This window comes from Vicia villosa, linkage group LG5 (assembly GCF_029867415.1).
Source record: "Vicia villosa cultivar HV-30 ecotype Madison, WI linkage group LG5, Vvil1.0, whole genome shotgun sequence".
Classification (NCBI taxonomy): Eukaryota; Viridiplantae; Streptophyta; class Magnoliopsida; order Fabales; family Fabaceae; genus Vicia; species Vicia villosa.
The window spans coordinates 26,182,223-26,200,734 of NC_081184.1; positions in this window are offsets into that span (position 1 = coordinate 26,182,223).

Sequence of the window (18,512 nt, forward strand, 5' to 3'; positions counted from 1 at the left end):
TGATGTTGTACATGCCGATACTCGGAAAAATTCATCCATACTAAGAGCACCTTGAAGAAGACTGACCGCCTTTTTGTCAGCAAGAACCCCCTTTCTATCGTTATCATCCTATGACGCTTTAGGTTTATCCGATCCAACACCGTTAACGACAGTTACAGGAACATGAGGACCTTGTAGGACAGCCTCCCATACTTCTTCTCCTTGTGCTTCTAGATGAGCCTTCATTCGGATTTTCCAAAAGTCAAAATATTCACCACAAAACAATGGAGGCTTGTTGTTAGAACCACCATCTTTGAAAACCGGATTTTGATTTGCGGAAGCCATTCTGGATCTTTAGGAACAAGTTACCTATAACTTGCTCTGATGCCAAATGTAAGTATCAGATATGCCTAAGAGGGGGGGGGTGAATTAGGTTTTCAAAAAATTAATCGGTTTTATGAGAAAGTCTTTACTGATTTTTGGTTAAGTGTTTGAAGGCTTTTGATGGTTTTTATCTTTTTCTTGGTAATGGTGATGAAAGCGGTAAAAGCGAAAAGATAAAGAACACAACGATATATACTGGTCCCCCTCACAATCCGAGAGTACTCCAGTCCCCTTTCAAACACGAAAGAGATTTCACTATAGTTAGAATTATTGTACAAGCCTATGCCTACTATCTAACCTATAGGGTGATCAAAGGTTCTTAACACCTTTAAGATCAATCAACACTAATGTGGATGAAGAACAATCCTCTTCAAACACACCACTTACTTCCAACAATCCTGGATAGTAAGGAAATAATTTTCTTTGAATTTTTACAAGAGATTTAGATGAAGTTTGTATAGCACTATCAATCTTGGATTGATCTTCTTCTTCAAATAAACAATTCTCAAAATGGATATAAGTGTTCACAATGTATGCATGAAACTTTGAATGAATTTCTCAATGAAAATGTGTATAGAAAGTTTCACTTGAAAGTAAGGATTTGATGAACACTTGGAAATATTGAAAGATGAAGATTTATGAAAGTTATGAATTGTTAATGAAGAAGGTGATTAATGATTATGAAAGATGTAGTATTTATAATGTGCTAAACACCTCTTTGAATGGTTATTTTTCCATGAAGCAATGCAATGATTTAGTGGTAAGAAGATAAATTTGTTTGAATGAAATCATGCAATGGAAAAACACACTGGTTCAGTAGGAACCGGTTCCTGCCTGGGACAACCCGGTTCCTGCTGAACGTTACAGCAGAAAAATTCAAATTTTGAACTGAGGAACCGGTTCCCACCTAGGGACAACCCGGTTCCCCATAGTAAACCACAGAATGCTGAAAACTGAGAATGCTGGGAACCGGTTCCCCCATAGGGACAACCCGGTTCCTAAAACCTTTATTTTAAATTTTATATATGAAAAAGGTTTTAAATGAAATTTTTGAAATATGAAACTTGTAGATGATTATGATATGCATGAGAATATATTTTGTGAACAATTATATGTCAAAGTGAGTGTTGTTTATACCTTTGACATTTTAGCTTGATTCTTGAATCCTCACAATTTCTTCAAGACTTTGAAATGATGTATTTTTGCTTGATACTTGAAATTCTTTTTGCACATCCTTTATAAAAGCTTGATGTCCATATTGTCTTCATCAAAACAAACTATGCTTGAGAAGCTTGCATTTACAACCAATGCCTGCAATGTATGGACTGCAAATCGTGATGCCAGTGGTACATCAGGCGGTGCATCCAATGCACGTACAACCCGTTTTCCCATTCTATCCGATGAGTTTTGCGGAAAATTCAAATTCGTGTCTCGAAGGGCTACAACAACCGATGCACAATGGTGGTACTTGAATGAGCATTGAGATACTGTAATTTGAGCATGCCTGAAAAATGATGTGTTGGAGGTGATTTTTAGTGGTATGACACGGGTAAGGTTAAAATACCTCCATCTACATTTTTTGTGTCATAACATAAGAATTTTTAAGTTCAGTGGAGTCAAATCAACACTGATATGATTTAATATAATTGTACAGTCACTCACCTAATTCTGCTGAAGCCATTCCCCTTAATTTTATGCGTGCAGTAATGGTTATATTCCCAACATGTATTAATATTTTTGTCTCTTTTAGGGTTAATGCCATTGAATGAGGTTTAGGTTAGGTGTAACTAAACTTATAACTTTTTTTCTCATATATATAGTAACACCAAGAGAGGAAAAAATAACATAAGAAAAAAATCTGTTTTCAAGTGAAGTGTTAGGTGTTCTTCCTCTTGAGAAATGTCCGGTGGTGAATCATACTCAGTGACTTCAAGTGATACGTAATTATGTTTAACATTTTCTTACATATTTGCGTTTGCATATTTTAGCTTCAAGTTTTATTGTTTCATGATTTGCTTTGTAAACTTAATAGTTGCATGTTTATATTTTTGAAGGATTGATGAACAATGGGCCGAGTTTTTGGGTAATTACGGTGGCGATGAGGTTGAACAGAATGTCGATCTCAGTGACCTTGAAAGCAGCGAAGGTGAAGAGGAGATAGATGAAAATTTTGATGAACCCGTGGTCGAAGAAAATGGCATTTCATTCAACTATCGTGTCACTGCTGCTGCTGTAAGAGGCAAAAATGTTTTCGTAAGCAATCTGAGCCTGTTAGTTTAACCATGTCATCCGTTGGTATGTTAGATACGCATGTATTGAAACTGATGTTGTACTACGAAACATATTTAAATTTGCAGCACTTTCCGACTAATGTTACTGAAAATTGGTTACTGCCGTTGCAAACTGAGATAGACCTTGTTGATGTTCATACAAATGCTGTTTACCATGTGTGATGAAGACTGGTAGGAGGCCAGGGGAGAGATATCTTTTCTTAGGTTGGTATGAGTATGTTAAAGCAACTCGTCTGAGGGTTGGTGATGTTCTTGAGTGCACTGTGACAGATCCTCCTACAAGAATGTTTGTTCGTTTTATGATGTAATACGAATAATTTTCTGCTTAGAATGAAACTTGGTTGAAGATGTAAAGTAATTTACTTTGATGTTTTGGTAAGTAGTTGGTAGTACGTTTGTGATGTTGTCTGTTTAGTGTAAAATGTAAGGATGTTGAAATGAATCAAATGTTGAGTTTCGTAATGTACTATTGTAACAAGTGTAATGAATTATTGTTTTGCTTGAGTATAATATTAAATTAAATCAACATTTATGAGCTAAAATGTAAACATATTTTTGAATAAGAATGCAGGTTGAAAAAAATATGATAATGTTAAAAATAGGGGGAAAATTAGGGAAAGAAGTCTCTGAATGCAAAACAACAAAAAAAAGATGGAAAAATGCAAAAATGGGTTGCATTTTGATCGAACCTGCGTAATAGTGTATGGTAAGTGTGTTTGACCAGATCTCCCTCCTCTGGGGCACGATGCCAGTTCGTTTAATAAACACAAACAATAAAATAAATAATAAAAATACTTTGTAACAACAATGCATGAATGCAAAACAACTATGTTAACATACCAATAATTCATGCTTTTTCATTTTTGCACCCCCTGAATTTTGAGCATTGCATGGGTTTTTAGAACACGTACAAATGAGTAAAGATCCTTTCCATTTCTCAAAAGAAATGGAGTTCTCCATTATTATAGTTTTGGGGTAAATAAAAGATATATTTACACATATTTTAAAAAATAGTGACATTAATTATATATTTATACATCAAAACTTTAGTAATTGACACCTCCATTTCTTTTGAGAAATGGAGATGATCCAATCTTAATAAACTGGGGTCAACCATAAAAGTTCCCAGCAATAACAATCACTTACATTAAAACTTAACAACCACATACAAAATACCCAATGTACTTCATTTCACAACTAACATTGTATCTGGAACATTATAAATTAAACTTAATAAACTTCCTTCACTGTTTACAATATAAAATTACAATATTACAACCAGATCCTTTCAAAAAAACCATTGCAACGCTGATCCTCCTCGGTGCCCCTATGGGGTTGCAGCCCCACGCTCAACATATACCGATATTTCCTCCACCATTGCGTATCGGATGACAAAATGGAGTTTGTCACCGACCTTCAAATCAGCTTCCCTTACGTAATCAAACCACGCCCACACAAATATGTCTCCTTCTTCTTTTCCCTCTTCTTTATCTCACAGTAGTATGGTTCACCCTTATCACAGTCAAGTAAAACAATGTTTGAATTTGGCGGAGAAGGCAACTATCAATTACATTTGCTGGAAATTGCTGCAAAGGTTTTCACCGTATGTTAGATTCTTTAAAATACCAACTGACTTCTGTTGTTATAGGAAATCAAATAAAAATAGGACATACCATCACATTGTTGCACATCTTCTTTGCATTAAACACTTCTCTAACCCAATACTCTTCATCCTGATTCACAATGATCGGAGTGTACACCCTGTACCAAAGCCAAAACATCATATAAACTTTATTTAGAAACTTCCAACTCAACATTAAAGTAACTTATTTCAATATAATATACGTTCAAAATATATTTACCCATTGCTGTCGGATGATATACTTGTGAATTCATAGTCGACGCTTTGAGCGCCGGGGGCTTCCGAAGAACCTACAGCCTTACCCTTTAGTTTGCCGTTACCTCCGGCATCAACTTCGCGATGACCTCCTCTCATGCATTTGCCTTCCATGCCCTCATCGATCGCCACACCTTGGGTCAGACGAATTAACCTATCTTCGCTCTGCCAAAGTTTCTTTTTTCCTTTCTCTACCGAGAGCATGTCGTTGATCGTAAACCTGGTAACCTCTTGCACACAGCGTTGTCTGAAAATTACCTCGCCAGCTACACCCTTTCCCTTCGCTTTTCCCAACACCTTACTATGTTTATTACTACTACACATGGTCCAATCAAGTAAAGAAATGTTAGTATCATACTTGCTCCCTAATCATACAGGTTTTTATGGTAAAATACATGTTCATATTCATAAAACACACTTTAGAGTTACCTCATGGATGCAGATGATTGGAGAGAGGCTCTGTTGATCGGAAAAATAGCAAGTGTACTATTTTGCCTCTGTAGTAATAATAGGGAAATTCCCCGAATGTCGATCTCAAGGACTGCACGTTAATATCGAGTTTCAATAGTGGTTCAATTAAACAAAAACTATATTTGGATTTTTGATTTGCAATTATAAATTAACAATAAATAAAAATGACAAAAAATTGACTAAGTGGTTTTAACAAATATGAGAGCATGCTAGGGTAAAGTGTATGATTTGTCCAGTAATAACCTTGAATTTTGATTTCTTCAAAAAGTTCATAACCTTTAATTACCGCCCTTTAGATTATTTTCCCCTAAGTCCTTAGTGGGAAAACCTTTGAACATTCATCCTAAATCCTAAGTCCTTAGAGAAATATGATGAAATCAAGCCTTTATGTTATCAAGAGTTAATCGATAACTATAGGGTATCCCTAGTCCTAGGTGATATCTACTATAGTCTAATCGTACAAAAACCTTAACAACCGCTGTCCAGCTGGTTGTTAACCATAAATCAATCTTGTTGGTCTGACAAAGAAAGCATAAAAACCTTGTACAATTAAATTAAATAAGAAAACAAATTTATTGATGAACTCAGGAATTCAAAATCATTACATAATCAAATCAGGGACACCCCTTAGCATTAGGGTTTAGTTACTCATATTGTTCAAAGAAAACAAAATATAAAATAGAGACATTACAAGAATTGAGATGAAAGTTGATCTTCAATCGCTTCCGTTCATGAAAACCTTCTTCTCTCCCAAACCCTTGTTTTCTCCAATCTTCAATCGTGTCTTCTCTTCGTGTGGAAAAAAGATCCCTAATTCATCTTGAAAACCCTCCTAAATAGTGCAGACTCACTTAAGTTGGTTGGAAATCCCAAAAACACCCTTGCAGGCAAACCACTGAACAAAATCACAAAAATCACTGAAATCAGCGTCAAACCCAACACGGGCACCCGTGTTGGTCCCCTGACATTTTTCTTTTTCTTCTTTGGTCCCAGGCTTAGCAACACGGGCACCCGTGTTGCACCACTTTTTTTCCTTCTTTCCATGCTTTGCTCCCAGTGCTCTTCCTGACACGGCCCGTGTTGAGCAACACGGCCACCCGTGTCAAGCCTCCTGAATCATGCTTTCTGAACTTCCTCGAAACTCCGAGTTTTGCACTGATTTATTCCGAATTAAACGGTGAGAGAGAATGCAAAAGAAAGAGAGATTGAAAACCGAACAGTTTGCATGCAATGTTACCTTTACCAACTAATGATATACCAAATCTTTGGTCAGATGAAAATTTGCAATGTTACGTTTATCAAGTAATGATATACCGAATCCTTTGTCATAGGCATGATATGTTTTTTCAATATATTAAATACTTAAAATTAATCAAAATTATCATTTTCTTATTAAAAACAAACACAAGTATTCATTTTTTCATTATCAGTTTTCTTTTCTTAAAAAACAATAAATAAGTTAGATCGTTGGTAACTTAAACATAAACCTAGAAATTAAAAACCATAAATTAGGTCATTAATCCAGAAAAATACATTAGATAAATTAATCAGACATTTTAAAATGTGCAATGACAATAATAATCCAAGAAAATAAAAACAAAGTCTTAAAAATCTTGGACATTTTCCCTTCATTTTGCAGTTTCATCTCCATCTGCTCTCCTCTACTGTATAGAAGTTCTTTAACAATGCAATGCAAATCCTTCAAAAGCTCTGAGCAGTTGCAACATATTGTTCCACTGTGTGTTGTTGCGTCGTGCGAATCCAGAATTACATTTCTTGCATCCATGGTTATTTTCCGATCATATGGAGGTCTACCATCAAGTTCATCATCCCAAATGAACAAACTACAACATCGCCATGCCTAAAAAACATCATAATTAACCATATTCACTAATAAATTAACCAAGTCCATTGTATAATACAGATTATAAAAGACGAAATCGTATAGAAGATTTTCCAATCAAACTCACCTCCATATTTGCACATTTCCAATATCTCCTTTTAGGGTTATTTCTTGAGTTGGATATAAACAACTTCATTGGTTTATTGCAACCATATTCAGGGATTTGGGACGCTTCTGAGTTTGCAATAGATGAAGATGGCATGGTTGAATGGAAAAGGGATTTGGGATATGAGGGTTTCAAAACATAACATTCTCGAACTCCATTTAAAGTGGCCAACATTAAAGTGGTAATATAGGGTGCAGCGATGAGTGTTGAGGGAGTATATAATCAGCCGTCCGATTTAAATCACTGGTTGATATCCATTAGTGACAAATTGATCACAACCGTGCATGAGATCTACATTTTACCCAAATTGATCACAACCATCCATTTTATATTAATAGAAGTGGACCACATAAGTAAATCCAATTTATTCATAATAAATCATATTTCAGTGGATCAGAGTCAACGACATGGGTGGACTGTGCAATGGATGTACTCTAAATAAACGTTCAGTGGATCAGAGTCAACGACACGGGTCGAGTGTGCAATGGATGTACTCTGTATCATAATTCGGTGGATCAGAGTCAATGACACGGGTCGACTGTGCAATGGATATACTCTGAATTATATTTCAGTGGATTAGAGTCAACGACTTAAGTCGACTATGCAATGGATGTACAAAGAATCATAGTTCGGTGGATCAAAGTCAACGACATGGGTCGACTGTGCAATGGATGTACTATGAATCATATTTTGGTGGATCAGAGTCAACGACATGGGTTGACTATGCAATGGATGTACTATGAATCATATTTCAGTGGATCACAGTCCATGACATGGGTCGACTATGCAATGGATGTACTATGAATCATATTTCAATGGATCAGAGTCAACGACATGGGTCGACTGTGCAATGGATGTACTATGAATCATATTTCAGTGGATCACAGTCAACGACATGGGTCGACTGCGCAATGGATGTACTATGAATCATATTTTAGTGGATCATGTAACACCCCATATTTTCTAAATTTAATTTAATCAGAATTTAAATTATTATTTAGAATTATTCGGTATTTTGTGGAATTATTTGGAGAATTATGAGATGGGCTATTGGGCCAAGTGTGGTATTAGTAAAGATGGGGTGCTATATTTGTAGGCCTTTTACTAAATTATAATCTATTTTCATAAAATAAGAAAAAGAAGAAAATTGGAAAAGAAAAGAGGAAAACCTAAGAGGAAGAAGGAGAGAGCTCATGGACAAAGACTCATTTTCGTACTCATGGTGCAGCCTTCACAAAACGAGTCATAACTCTCTGCTTGTAGCTCCAAATAAGGTAATTCTTGAAGATTCAGATTCTACATGAAATTTCCTTCGATTTGATATATTAATTCGTTTCAGGGAAGTTCTTGATGAGGGAGATAAACGAGTTTGAAGATTGGAGATTCTTGCTGAAATTGAGGAAAAAGGGCTTACGGGTTTGATGAAGAAGAAGGGGAAAAATCCAGATTTTTGGCTTAGGTAAGGGGAGACTCTTCCAATTATCATCTCTTATCGTGTTATGAATGATAGGGCATGATTAGGGATATTGTTTGGGTCAATTTGATCATATGTCAGTTGTTGTATTGTTGTGTTCTTCCATGAAAGCTGAATCTGAGTTATGGGTTTCCAATAATTGGATAGAAAGTTAGGTTTTAATGTCTAAAACTGACATAGGATAATAGATTGATAAAATTGGATGAATGCCATATGTTAATGTATGAAAAGATGGCGTTTTAGACTTAAAATCGCAGGCTGTTAGTGGTGAAAACGAGTAGAAAACAGACTGATACGAATTGCAGGTTTTTGGGAACACTGGCCATTTGCGTATGATACGTGTATGGGGCTAGGCCATACGCGTATGAGGGACATTCCCAAGGGCCGCACGCGTATGATACGTAGCCCGTTCCGTCAGAATACCAGCCTTCTGCTGGAACGCGTATGATACGCGTATGAAGGGAAGTCATACGTGTATGGGAAGCTTTTTGTGAAAATCCATTTCTGCTGAGACGCGTATGATACGCGTATGGAATTGTGTGATACGCATATGGGTGTGGCTGTACGCGTATGATTGTGCTGTGTGCATCATTTCACGTTTTGTGATTTTTTGAAAGTTTAATGACGTATAACTTTTGAACCGTCGGCCTGTTTTTAGTGCCGTTTCGAGTATGATGAACCTTATGAGATAACCTATGTGTTTAAATGATGAAAAGAGGTGTAAATTTCAATTAATTTTGACTTATGAATTTATTGCTTGATGAATGATGTATTGTACATATATATGATGATATATGACAATACATGCTATATTTTAAACATGATTCGTATGATGATTTGTTTGATTGTGTAATGGAGCTCATGAGATATTTCATATGATGATATGAGTATGGTGTGAATACTTTGTTCGTTTAATGAATGATATATTGTTGACATATATGATGGGATGTGACAGTATAAGATGTGTTTGAAAACATGATTATGTGATGATTGTTGAGAATTGTACAATGATGATTGACTTGTTTTGGAAGATGTTAGTACATGTATATTCTTACTTTGATGATGATAATTAGTGTAATACATGTATGTTCTGTAATGATGGTGATGATGATTGATTTGTGAATGAATGATGCTGATACATATAAACATACTTAATAATAATGAGGATGATGATGATGATGAAATGAGTATAGGATGATGGTACTCATAGAATGATGATGATGAAAGTATGTTGTATATATGTTTGCATGCATTCATGACCATTTGATGAGGGCTGAATCCTAATGATGAGAGGATTCAGTGAAGGGCAAGATTCCCATTGTGTGGAATCTGTGCTGGCAGGGCCGTATCTGGATGATGTTAGATCGGTCGGTGGGTTATTCCTATTGATGATGTTTGGTACCACATGCATAGAGTCAGTTGCATTTATATGCATGAATTTGTTAACATGACTGAATGTACTTCATTGTTATGATTGGTAATATGTGTTGTGTGTGATGGTGGACTATTTGAATATAGATGAATTGGGTGAATAATATAACTATTGATGTGTTGTTATTTATAATGCAATAATATTTGTTAATTGAGAATGAGACTCACCCTTACACTATATTTTTCAGACTGAGGATAGCGGCTTCGACTTGGTGAGGATTAGCTCATGAATCAATGTGTCAGTTAGCGTCGGGTGTCATGCTCTGATAGATGTAACACTGGGAACGCGATGTCTTAAGTTTATGATAATAACTCTATTTGGTTTAATTTATTTTAAGGATTAAAGCATTGATGATGTGATGTTGGTTTGATGATTTATTCTGCTGTGTAAGCATGAGATGTTTGTTTATGAATTATGTTAAGATGTTTCTTCAGTGAATGCATGACATATGTCTGATGATGTTTATTTTATTATGAATTGTGACGCCCTTGTGCATGTTACTCTGATTTATTTAATTAATTTCCGCGGGGGTTTAGGAGGGTGTTACAATAGTGGTATCAGAGCAGGTCGGTCCGTCCGGCCAATTGTTAAGTCAATTGAGTTGCGCGACAGTTGAATACTGTCGACGTATTATTCCTTGCTACGCGACATGTGAGTGAATCACTGTCAGTACTTGTTTTTTTGTTGTTGTAGGAGTTGGTTTGAGCGAAATGGGGGAGAAGCTTTGCTTCTCGGAAGAGGTTCAGTTGCAAGTTTGCAAAGAAGATTGCTGCCGTGATGTTTCAGAAATCGGACTTCGGCGATGGAATGTGCCGCTCAAGTTATAAGAAGTTTGGGAGCAAAGAGATATGATAAGGGGCTGTATGGAATGTGATTGGTTTGCAGATGATGAGTTTTGGAGTGGAATTTCCGCAAGCAAAACGCAGGAAAGTTGTTGAATCGTTATGAAACTTCGAAAATTCATAACTGGAGTTCTGGACATCCGATTTGAGTTCCATTTGAAGCGAAGGAAAGCCAACGAGATGAAATTTGTTATAAAAATGGTTGCAGCAGCTATAACATATTTAATTGTGACAGAGTGATGTTGTAAAGAGGCAAAGTTGCGGTTACTCTTGTTCTTAGAACTAAACTTGTTTATTGGTACTGCACGGGATGTCAGTGTCAGCGTTGAACGGATTGAAGGAATATTTAGAAGGTTTATTGAGAAGTAATTTTAAGAATTGAATATATCATTTGAAGAGTTTTGGAGATATCGTATAGAGTGTCGCTGCATGATGTCGATGTTGCATTTCGGATGACGTTGGAAAATTCATATCTTGAATTCCGAGTGTCAGATTAATATGTCGTTTGAGCCTACGAAGAGGAGAGATTATGTTCTACCTTATAAGAGAGTTTTAAATACAGTAGAGTGATCCTATGAGGAGATATTCTGAAGTCGGTTTAGGAAGCGTGAAACTTGTTGAATAGGAATGGTTACTACCGCGATTGTTTGAAACGAAGTTGAGTAGAACATGTTGTTGATGAATAAGTTGATGAGATGTTCGGTCATAAAGATGATTTGAGTACCGATGGATTTTAGTGAGAAATGAATTAGTAGTAAAGGTGGAATAAACTTTAGAACTCTTGGAGTCGTATTTGTGATGCTGAAGCAACGACAAGTATAAAAGAAGAATTGTAGAGAATTTCTGACACCTATCGATGAGAGGAAGACCTTGTTGAGATTCCGAGTAGAATGATATTTGGACGCGAAATATGTCATGGGATTTAGAGTAAAACCACGAGTTATGAATGTTGTCGCAGTCTTTTGCTAAGCTGAGGATTTTGATTTGGAATGAGATGGATAATAATGTACGAGTATATTAGTGATTGTGAAGTTGGAAGTACTTAACAAGCGTGTGACGCTAAGTGACTATGAAGTGGATTGTGTAAAATTTTTGAATGTTATTGTCTCATCGATAAGATCCAATGAGAGGGAAGCGTGCGAGTTGTAAAGACTCAAGGTGAGTTATTGGGCTATGACGATGTTAATGAGTTTGAGTGCAAACTCGGAAGGGACACTATTATGTAGTAACGACAGTTTATGCTTAAATATGATTGTTGACTATCTATTGACAAATTTAGGACTTGATCACCCTAAATCTCTTGTTGGTAGTAGATGGGACCATATAAATGGGATGGACTTGTTTTGTTACCTTAATGGTATACGTCGTGATGGATATTAAACCGTGAGAATAGTCACTCACCAGGCTGTGTGAACTTATGAAGAAGTGAATATGAAAGAGTGCAACATATTGGACGGTGACTTAAGACGGGTAATCAGAGTCGCGCAACGAAAGAGTGATGTAGAGTAGTGTTATGAGTATTACTCGTGGGTAGTAAGGAATTAATATGTTGGAAGCCTACGTAGAGAATATGTATTGATCTATATGTTGGATTTATAATCTAGTGGAAGAAAGGATGTCGTTCCGGAGAATTGGTACTCTTTTGAATAATTTCCAAGATGATGAGTATGTTATTGTGGTTGTACATAGTTAACGAGTATGTATTCAGCGAAGTTAAGACGATGAGTTGATACTATATGATGCTATAATAATTTTGTGTTGTTTTAAGATGTTACTGTAGATTCCAGATATAATGAGGAATTATAATCTATGAAGGACGAAGTTGATTTAATTCTTAGAGAAGAGCGGGACTCAGTTTGAGGTATTTTGTAAGAAATGGTATATTGAGGCTGATGAGTGTGATTATAATTACTTGTGTGTACTCGTTCTGATGGTTAGAATGTTTAAATAGAGGAAGTAGATCAGGACTTTGTTTTTGAGTGCGAGTAAGTATTGCTAAGTGTTAGATTAGTACCATGTATGATAAAGAAGGATTCTTGAACGAATGAGTAAAGAGAGTCGAAATTGGGTAAAACTAAGAAATCTAATTGGTAATGATGATTGTAATGAGTAATCAAAATAGTGCAGCAAAAGCGGAAGGTAACGTGTTGGATAATTGCTGGTGTGACTTGAGAGGAGTCAGATAGTTGAAATTCAATGGTATAGGAATGTTATTATCGAGTTTCTTGAAGGAAGCAGTTGGTGAAAAGTGTAAGTATTATTTTATCGCTCAGATGGAAAAGTGTGTCTAAGGTTGGTACGTTCGGTAGATGGAATGCTTTACTGCAGTGTTGATCAGGTGTGGTCATACCATGGTTGTGTAATTATATTACTCAGTTATTGGGCGTATTGTATGGGTTGTACCTCAATGTTCCATTGTTGTCAATCTTTTAGAGGTATAACGAGTGGTACACCTTTGGATGGTCAATTGTGACGTAAGAGTTGAGATTTGAATGTATGAAACATGTTTTCTGTTGGTAACATCAGATGGATTTTGATGATCGACTGATGGTAATGTTACTTAGGAACTAGAGAGTTAGACGAAGGACTCCTATCTGGAACTTTTCATTGGAAGTATGTTTTCGAGGACGAAAACTCTTTTAGTGGGGGAGAGTTGTAACACCCCATATTTTCTAAATTTAATTTAATCAGAATTTAAATTATTATTTAGAATTATTCGTTCTTTTGTGGAATTATTTGGAGAATTATGAGATGGGCTATTGGGCCAAGTGTGGTATCTATAAGAGTTTTCTCTGAGTGTAGTATCTGCGTGACAATTACTTTCGTAATCACCGCTCTACGTCCTAAGAAAGGCTTTAAGTGGGGTTAATGTGTTTCTAGGTCCTCCTGGTACAAATCAGTCTCGGAATTCATTGGCGCAGTTAATCACAACCAGCCAGGCAATTCCCGATAGTAGATTTGGGAACCAATATTAGAGGGCCTTCACCGAGAAGACATCCTCCATCCTATCTTATGTTGCACTCAAATCTGGGTATAGGATTTCTCACCACAAGGGGGAATCAAGCCCCTTCCCGATACAGAAAAAACAAAATAAACAAGTATATATGCAACAATCACATGAAATGACACAGAGGTTAAGCAAGACCTCTCTTGTTTGAGGAGGAATTTGGCATCCCTAATTCCTTATTGGGGGCTGGACCAGCACAGGTCAACCATTGGTTTGGATGAAAAACCAAGGTTATTACTTTCCCCAGCAGAGTCGCCATTTTTCTGTGGTGTCGTTTTTTTTACCTCCCTGTTTCACTTGGGAGGACGGCACGCTAGACCCTTCACGCAAAATTTGGAAGGAGAATGCGCCTGGGGCAGGATGAATTTTGTTTCAGTTCTTCCTACGATATCACACAAACTTTTTAAGTATCCTACAAAGAGGAGAGGGGAAAAAGATCTCAAATAAACCCTAGGAGTTTGCTAAGTGTGGGGATTCACCTAGACTAGAAATTCTGGAGTCCGGGAGGTCGGTTATACATAGGGAAGAGTTTAAGCACCCTACATATCCTTAGTACTCTATGGGAACCTTCTTTGTGTCTATGTGTTTGTGTTTGTTGCTTATTATTAGGAAAGTTTCTCCTTTGTGTTAGGAGAGAGAATTGAATTGAATTAAAAGACAGACATACTAACTATTTTTGGTTTTTTATTAGCTCGCTGAGATTCCTTGTGAACCTCATGCCTACATATCCCTAATGGAAGTCAGAGCTTTTTGTAGTTCGGAGAACTAATTAGGGAAATTAATATATTTTTGGTGCCTTGCTTGAAGCTCAAGGTTGAAGCTTGAATTGAATCTCTGTTTACAGTAAAGAGGCATGAAATCATCTTTACAAAGAGGTGTTTCTACTATTCCACCACAAACATTTTTAAAGTGACAGAAAAGCTAAAATTGTTTCATTAAGAGAGGGAGCCTACTTGGTTGATCAAGTATGACGACCACTTGCCTCTTGAATGAAAGATTTTCGACCAAATTAGGGAAAGTTGTACAAGTCTGGGTTGTGTGCCAGATCATGTCTTTCATGAGTCCTAAATGGGAGAATGTTTGAAATGATTGTTTGTTTGAAATGATTATTTTGTTTTAAGTGATTGTTTGTGGTGATATAGGAGAAATATCTTCCTATAAAGATAAGCTATGTCTATCTACTGTTTGAAAGATTGGATTTTGAGCTGGCTTGTATGAGGCCCAAGCTAGAGGCTTTCTGATTGCTTTTTATTGACTTTGGGAGATGACTCCACTGGGGATTAATTTAAACTGAGGAGTTTTGTGTTTTGTACAAAGCCCAGAATTGATGCTGACTCTAATTGGAGAGTGTTTCTTTGATGGATTTTTATTTGGTGCTCTGTACAAAGCCCAGAATTGTGGCTGACTCTTTATTGAGGAATATGTCTTTTACTGACTGAGACTGGTGAGACTGTCTTTTGAAATAATGAATTTTTGGAGGCTAACCCTTTCCAGGGGTTTTATTTTGCTGGAGAAATTATCTTTTGAAAGTTTAATTTTTGGAGGCTAACCCTTTCCAGGGATTTTATTTGCAGAATGATTACTATTTGAGGCTTCTTGTTTAAAGCCCAAGATTAAGACTGACATTGACTGAAGATAATCAAGTATGGATCCTAGACTCTGCTAAGGAAAACAATTATTGAAGATAGGGGTGACAGAGACTGTCCATGTCTCTCATTCCAAAAGGTGTGCCCAATGTGAGATTGAGACAATCTTGGCTTGTTTAAAGTCTGGTTTGAAGAATGGAAGAAACTCACCAGGATAGACTAAAAGGTGACTAAAGACCTGTTCCTATGTTTATAAGAAACCTGATGGGTCCTTGTATACAAGCTCCAGAGGAAGCTGGGAATGCTTTTAAGAAGCCTGTGGGTCCTTGTACAAAGCCCAAGAGGAGGCTAATTGAGGGTCATCGAGAGTCCTTGTTATAGCACAAGAGAAAGCTATGTGGTTTTGAACTTAATTTGGCTCTAAGCAAATGGGTAAGAGGTTTCACTGGGAATAATTCCTCTTGGGTGGATGTGTCCTAGTTTGGGTTCTAAGGCTTTTTCAAGATGTTTCACCGGGAATAATTCATCTTGAGGGTTTGAACTAAAAGATCTCTAATTAGGAAAGAGCCTTCACCAGGAAAACATTCTCAATCCTAGGCCATAGTCCTATAATATATATATAGTTTAACTGTCCTAAGGTTTACACTCAGACGTAGTTCTAAACAATATATAAACAGTTTATATTTGACAGTAATTTAAATAAAGACTGTAAATTGAAAGCTTGTAAAGCCTAACCTGGATGGAGTGGAGACCTTTGAAGATGTATGTACAAAGCCTTACCAGCAATTTTGTTGTTTTATTGATAACAATTGAATATTTTTTATAAACAGCTAAGGGTTTTTGAAAACAGAAGAAGTGAAGATGGACAAAGGTCACATAGGTATCTGAAGAGTTTCACTGGGAATAATGCCCTTCAAATACCAAAAGAATGTTTTGAAAACAGAAAGAAGATTTTGTAAATACAATTTTTGAAAACAAACTAAGAAAAGAAAAAGGTGTTGGGACTTACACTCTATTAGAGACCCAAAGATTTTATTTACTGTTTATTAAAATAGTTGAAAAGAAATGAAAAGATGTAAAGTTCCGTTGTCTGAGAACCTAGGTCGTCTGTTTAATTTGAAGTTTGAAAACAGTTTTGAATTTTGACAAAAGTCAACTTATTTAGGGTAAAGACAAATTCTATACCTTATTAATACCTAAATGATTAGGGTTTTATCACTAAAATATTTATGAGAGTTTAGGTTTTGAAAATTCAAGGAAAACATGTATTAAAATATTTTTTTTAAAATACTTAAAACATACCATTTTTAACCTAATAAAAATACATGAAATAAATAATATTTTTTGTGATTTTTTGACTATTCATAAAATATATATATTAATTGATAAGTGTGAAAAATGAAGTGAAAATGAATTAAATTGATAGGTTAAATAATTGTGTGAAGTTGGTGAAAAAAATGAGAGAAAATGAGTGTAAAAAATAGTTTTGGCCCTTGGAGGGTTTGAACCCACGCCCTCATAGTCACACACTCAAAATAATACCACTGGGCCAAACGCCAGTTGGTGATTATAACACGCGCACAGTTGGTTTTGTTTTAAAACAAGTTGGAAATCTTTGAAAAATAAAAGGATCAAAAAGTCTGGGGCGAGGGGGATTCGAACCCTAGACTAGAGGCATGAGGAGACTAAGAGCGCATGTGAGGCCACTAGGGCAAACGATGAATTCGTTTATAAAACGCATACCATTCAAAATAAAATAAACTCTGCCCTTGGATTTGAATTTTTGCGCGCCACAGCCATGGTCGTCTTCAACCTCAAGCTTGAAGATTTTGAATTTGCTAACTTGCTCAATTCTCAACCAAACAGGGTGATGTAAACATGGATTTCACTCTAAATTTCCTTACGAACTCAAATATGTAACTAACACAAATTTATATTAACTACATCTAATGAATTAACTGAAAAACGCGAAGAACCCTAAAATTTGAAATTCAAATTAAATGACTATACTGAAAGATAAATGGATGATGATAGAGGGTTTTTAATCCTCTGATGATGCTGAACAAACTATTATCGAGATATATTGTAAAGAGTACTTAAATTAGAGTGTTAGAGTTTGAAAAAATACCTCTGAAAGTGGAGGTCGTGAGGATGATAGAGAACATCTGGGCTTGTATGAATGATCCTAAAAGCTTCCTAGGGACTCAGTGATGCTAGCTGAATGCTTATTTTGACTTGAATACCTCAGAATCGTTCAACCCGATCCCTTCAATTTGGACTTCAAGTGAACATGAAGGTTGATGAATTTGCAGTTATAGATGAGCTGCGACCATCTGGATAGCTTCACCACACCCTCAGGAACGTGTTTGGATGCTTGGACTTGCCTGACTCCTCTTGAATCATGCTACAGACCTCCAACTGACTTTGCTCCAAATTGAAAGTGAAGATGGTGTTATTGCACTTGCAGAAGTGTTCCAGATGTTTGGATCACCTCTAATGACCTCCTTGAAAGATTAGAACACTTAGTTTCAAAGGAATAGCTCTGGTTTGAAGAACCCGAGTCTTCTTGCCAAAGAACCTTTGAAAATGCTAAGTATGAAAGGAAGAAGGAGAAAGCAAGAATTATGGTTGCTTTGGTGTGATTAATATGAAGGAGAGCACTTATATTTATAGGCAAAGAGTTCTGTACAGATTGAGGGAGTGAGCTTGCTTAGTGAGGGAGTTTTGGTTTCTTGGCCATGAAAAAATTCAAAGAGTATCCAAAATGCAATGATGGCCAAACCGAGCTTAGATCCCTATCCATTGATTCTATCTGATCTTGGGGAACATTTCTGATGTGTAGAGACTTTCTATTGGCTTATGAGAAGATTCCAATTGGTGAATCATTGCTTACCATAAATTCTCAAAAGTAATGATTACATAATCACATGTTCTTGCTTTTGGGAATCTTCTTCAATTCTCATGCCATGGTGAAAATGGATGTGTGGTATGCTTGCAGATGTATTATGGGTAGTGTAACATCATTTAGTGAAGCCATTTGCACAAAATTGCAAAGTTTCAAATTGTACATGACCTATAATTTTACTCCATGAGGCCAACTTTGAACAAGCATAACTCTTAGCTCAAAATGAATTTGGAGG